We start from the raw sequence: 6,136 nt of genomic DNA, 5'->3' as shown, positions 1-6,136 counted from the left end.
TCCCAGTGGGAAGTGTAATAGTATTCCAATCTGGTGTGCCGTCAGGTTTGTTCTGATATGAAAATACAAATGAGTTATCTGGCAATTGTCCGTGAAATGATGTTGACCTGATATTGGGCCAACTGTGATATACTCGTAATTGTGCCAACGCGATTTCTTTTACTGGAATTGCAGTTGGAAAATTAATATTAAACTCTGGCTGCGTCGAAGATATTGATATCATTGATGTTTTTACCGGAGCTGTATTCGTGGCTATCTCTTGAAGTATCTCCGTCATTATTTATCTTCATCGTTTTCAAATTAAAATTCCTTGTGCGCTCGTAATCGTTGTATGCTGCTGCGATCAGCGTGAATTCGGAATCGGATATAACTGTATCGTCAAGGCTGGATGATATCAACGAGGACAATTTCGAGTAGGCGCTCGTGGCCGCGTTGTTTAACTTTTCATATTCGTGTAATTTTGTTATCGCGCACGAGGATATTTTTTTGCAATTATATTAGCAACTCCTGCAATCGTCGTTGAGCCGAAATTGTGATTATAATCGCGATTGCAGTTGTCACTGGTGTCAGCGCTGATAATAGCACCCCAGTAGATGCAACTACCGCGGATACCGAATACACTATTGTGTCCAGCACGGTTACACGCCGTTTGTATTTTTTTATTTTTGTTGCGCATTTGTCAATAGTGGTTTTTAGCGTTGACTGCCATTCGCGTACTTGATCATACCGGTATTGCTGAGCGTCTAATGATTCCGTCATTAGTGTTGTCGTTGATGCTGATTTCATTTTATTAATTTACGCGGTAACCAACTGAGGCATTTCTGCGAAGAATTCCAAACATCACCAGTAAGATGTTGCGGTTAATTTCCTGTCTGCGGCTTCCAGTATAAATATTTCTTCGGTTCTGCTGTTTAATATGATAGTCACGACCCGGAATATTTGTCAGTGGAATGTCTCCAGGGATATGTTGTAAATATTTCAAATTTAGCGGCGGAAAACACAGACAACCTGTACACGCCAGTGGCTGTTGCTGTATATTTGAGTGAATTATTTTGTCGGGACCATGTTGCGAATCCCGATGATACCGTATATACGATGTTGGTGATATGCCCGGGTGTAACTCCAGTGGGGACTTTAATCAGACTGGTTTTGTTAACGATCTCAGGAATTCCCGATACGATATCCTGCTGTGTTTGTTTGATCGTGTCAATGTCGGTCTTGATTTCAGAAAGTTTTATGTCGATGACTGGAGGAACCCCAAAGAACTTATCAATGGATTCATCAGCCTTTGCGAAGTTTCTTCGAAGTCTTGCAAACGCGCCCACGTGAACATCATACTCTGCCTAGCAACGTGGCTAATTTACCGTCAATGGTGTCTACATATTGTTTGTTTGCGGCATCTTCCGGGGATGTTGGATCTCTTAAAACGGTTATTTTGTTACCGTTCATGCTGAGTTCACCTGTCATTGTATCACCGGTCTTCGCTACACGTTCCCCTGCGACTTTTCGTGCATCATCTCGCAGCATCGCAATTGATATCGACGAATCTCTGATTCTGCCGCTGTCAGTGAATACAACGATGTTGTCCGTGACAGCTCCAATAACCCTGCGAATTATGTCATTCCACTTAATCTTACTGGTTCTTAGCTTGCCGTGCCTGTCCTGAAAAATAACAACCTCATCTGGGTCTATCCCGGTCAGATTTAAAAGATTATCAATTTCATCTTTGGTCGCATACTTTGATAAATCGATATCTTTTTTTTTCTTCCCTTGTTCTGCTTGATCTTCCGTAAATATCAACCATTATTAGTTATGGGGTTGTTTAAATTTGGAAATCACATCTGTGGTGTATTCATGCACGACTTTGTGAGGAGAACTCGCTGATTTTGAAATTGCATCAAGAACATTTAATACTTCACGACCGCATATCGGAGGATCAATTAGTGTTTGTGTTGGTAACGTTGACTGCCAAACTGGAATGTTGGAAAATCTTTGGACGTACCTGAAAAACTCAACTGGCGGTGCTAAACCGTACGAGTCAAAATAGATAATTCCACGTGGATCGATCGCGTAAGCAACCCAGTGAGTTCCAGGACCTTCCTTGTTGTCGAGATTATTAATACCGGTTTCTGTGCTATTCGGTCGTGCTGGTAATTCATCTCGCATAAATACACCTCTGAAATTCTTTATACGTAATTGTTTAACAGCATCAAGTAAATCAAAATTGGACATCGGAGTGAAAACACTTAAAACTTTTTTGGGTACCATGACGCCGGAGTTCCCGGTAGTCTTAGACCGGATCCCTTTCTTTTTGTATCCTCGCCCAGTGGCTTTCTTTAGTGCCATTCCAGCAGCGGTTCCAACAGCCCCTAACGCGGCGGCTTTTGCTACGGCTGGAGCAGCAGCAGCTATTAGTGCTGGTATCGCGGCGAGAAGAGGAAATATACCTCCTTTTTTAACCATATCTTTGACCACGGCTGGAGAGAGATCAAGTCGAACTCCAGTCGTTGCTTGCTTCGCTTTATTGAAATGTTTTAGTTGGGTTTTAGTTAATGACAGTTTGTTTGGACCACCCGTTATTTGATCGTGTTTCAGTGTTACTGTTACCCCACATGTGCTCGCGTTCTTCGATTGTAATTTCTTCACCTGACCAGGAGTCAGAGTGACATTAACATGACTGTATGACATTTTATTTAATACGAGATTGATCTAATTGTTACGTATCTTCGGAAAACTACAGGTTTTCCACTGGGGCATCAACAAGTATCATTCGGCCGCCAGCACCTTCAAGCAACATTGTTTTATCGGAAAGTATGACCGCGACGGCTCCGTAATTAGCTGTAGCTGCTACGTTTCTATTCACGGTAGCCCGAAAGTGAATATCAACGACAGACTGTCTGGTTAGATCAAGATGCTCCAGCGAGAAGTAATAGATTGGATAATGAGATATAAAATCCAATTGTGATATTTGTAAACCAGTGTCGATATTTAGATCGCGCGCTAGATACTTTGTCAATCGTTGATATGCACGTGCAACATGATTATTACCAAAATTTAGCATTATATTCTCGGACGGTTCTTGATGCCCGTTTATTTTCAGAGAAACGTCAGTGATACCAAGTTGATCAAATATCATATGCGAACGTGTTTGATCATTTACTCGTGCATTATTTTGAAGAGCAATGAAAATGTGTGCGCTGAAACCCCCTGCTGTGATGCTATATGCCAGGTAAATAAACCATTGACGGTACTTTGAATACTATCTGTGGTTGTTAGTAGCCACGATAGCAGCGTTTTACCACCTTGATCCATAAAAGAAAGTAGTCGCTGTTCTTCTTTGAGCGCAGGAGCCATTACCGGCATCCACAGTGATAGTTTTGTTATTAATACTTTACCAGCATCAGCAGCACCACCATCAGCTTCTCGCCATAGCGCATCATTGTCGTCGGCTTTCCTAACAAGTACGACTGTATGTTTTGCTCCGAAAATTACCTTTCTGACATCTCGGCAAAATCCAAAGATACGCGACAGCGGAATCGCACAAGAAAATTTTCTACTATTTCCGCTCAACATTAATTTACGCGCGGCGAAACCCAAATTGTAATGGTCGGTAGGTCTAATAACCATGTCTTCGAGCTCAGCAGCAGCAGGATTAGGATGAGCTCGATTTACTGGTCGTCTAATAATAAACTGATCACTGACAGGAGAATCAGAATTATCCTTGGCAAACATCATTGATGGACCGACTGATCTTGTGTAATCATCGGAATATCTTGCCAGACCAATTATTGTTGTAGCAACATCGACATCCTTCTGAATCGATTCAATATTTTTTCCATCAATCATGTAGGTAGCACTATCAAACAAGGCCATAATTCCGTTATTGACAAAACCGATTTTAAATGCAGCCGCGTAGTCTGTGTTATCGGTTTTTATAACTTCACCTTCTACTTCAATAAATGCTTCAGCAGGCAGGAAATATCTACTGGTATCTTGAACTTGAAGTTCAATTCGTCCTCGTCTGTTTGGTTCTCGTGCGTCATAAGAGTAATACTGATAATCACGCACTGATTCATTTTTAAGAACCGGTTCGTTTATGTCGAATGCTGGGTCGGATTCCCGTTTGAACATTTTATTGTAAAAGTTATCGTCTAAAACGAAGACCACTTCCCGCGACCAAACTTGTGTTTATTTGTTCAGGAATTTCGTTGACTAGCGCGGCTAGCTTTTGATTTGCGGCTTCATTTATTACTTTACTGACATTTGCTGGCATGTCTGCGGTGGCTGGTAATTTTACCGGCGGAGGTTTTCTACGTATCAGTCGTGCTAGTCTATCCTTGACTGCCGTGAATGCTTTACCGGCAGCGCTACCAGCAGCGCCAATAGCTTTATCTTTAATAACATCAATGGCTTTCATCGATAATTGTTTTGCGATCGGTATTGCTTTAGGTGCCATCCTCGCAAATAAACCCTGAACAACATCGCCGAATCCGTCTCCATAAGTCATTCTGTATACTGGCACTCGTGAATTTACAACCCTGACCATGACTGGTCTACGATGAGAATTGTGTACTATCATTTTATTTAATTGTTATTTCTCTAATCGCTGTCGACGAGTTCATCAATAAGTTCCCGATAGATGTGAGTATCCATGATACCGTCGCGAAATAATCGCTGACAGATATCAGCCGCTTCATTAATTATTTCTGGTGAGTTATTTCCAGCTCGTTTTCCTCCTAAGAGAACTTCTAGCCGTGATACATCATTGATGATATTATCAGGACAAGTAATGTGACCACCAAGACCACTACCAGTAGCACCGGGAGGTCCTTCTTCTTCAAATTCCTTAGCTAACTCCCGCCGTCGTTTTTCTAATGGTGGCAGAGGTGTAGTAATTTGATATGAACACGGTAGAGATGTATCAAGCTGATGTAAGGGCTGCAGGGATGGAATACGTTGAAGTGAAGGCGGCAGCTGTCGTTCTACTGATGGCGGAGGTGACTGAGTGGATAGTTGTTCTACTTGTTTCACTTTCTCATTATAAAGTCTCTCTACTTTCTCAAAAAAAACTCTGAATTCTAAATCATCATCTCTGGCTTGCTTTTTATTTTTGTGTATACGATATATCCATTTGATAAGACTATCATCGTTTATTTTTTCAAAGCCAGGTTTTAAGATACTGGATTTATGAAATATACTAATTAATGTTTTTTCAGGTAGTTCTTCACTTTTAGTATTTCTAATATCTTCGACAAACCCTTCTCTAAATTTTTTAATCATTGCAACATTTTCTTTTATTGGTTTAGGTGTAAGTTTTTCTTTTACTCCAGCTACTTCAGTACGAATTTCACTGACCTCTTTAAGTATTTCTTCGCCGACGGGCGGAGGTTGAGCTGCAGCTATATCAGTTGGAAGATCTCGTAAAATCTTTTTTGTTTGTTTGGTTCTTCTTGCAATCTTTTCAGCCTGCGTAGCGGTTTGTTTTAACACTGGAAGAATACCCTTTTCATCTCCCAATAAAGCTTCTTTGGTGACCGCCGCAGCCTTCTCAGTAGCTGCTGTAACGGGTTTAAATAATTCTTCTGCACCTGTTGCAAATTCAACTTGTGCTTGCTGCCGTGCTTGTAATTTTTGTCTTACACTATCTCGTACAGGAAGAAATTTTTTTATTGCTTCTAGTCGCTCTCGAGCTAGTCTAGCAGAATGTGCTTCTCCGATGTTGGCCATTATTGTTAACTTAAATTTTTAATTCACAACAGAAATCCTAAAATATTTACATAGCTAGCAGCAGAGAGACTGAGCCACCAAGTGTTTCGTCGACCAAACCCCAATCAAGAAACATTTTTATAGTGAGTTATCTTTCATGAAATAACTCATCTAGTCATCAGAGAAGAGTTATTTATCATAGTTTTCTGAATAGAGGGTTTATTTTGTGAAATAAGATCTTCTATCAAAAATGTTTTCGATAGGGGTTCTGTTGAAACGAAATAGTTGGTGGGCTCAGTCTCTCTGCTGCTAGTCCTTACTTCACTGCATCCTCTATCCACCATGATTTGGCAAACAAGCGAAATACAGAAATGCGCAGCCCGTGGATATTTAATCCACGAAAGTAGTCAAAATGTATACACGCTCTTTA

Source organism: Sinohyriopsis cumingii, chromosome 1 (assembly GCF_028554795.1).
Source record: "Sinohyriopsis cumingii isolate HCF-2022 chromosome 1, ASM2855479v2, whole genome shotgun sequence".
NCBI classification, from domain to species: domain Eukaryota; kingdom Metazoa; phylum Mollusca; class Bivalvia; order Unionida; family Unionidae; genus Sinohyriopsis; species Sinohyriopsis cumingii.
The sequence above is the reverse complement of the archived record's forward strand: the minus strand, read 5'-3'. Positions refer to the sequence as shown.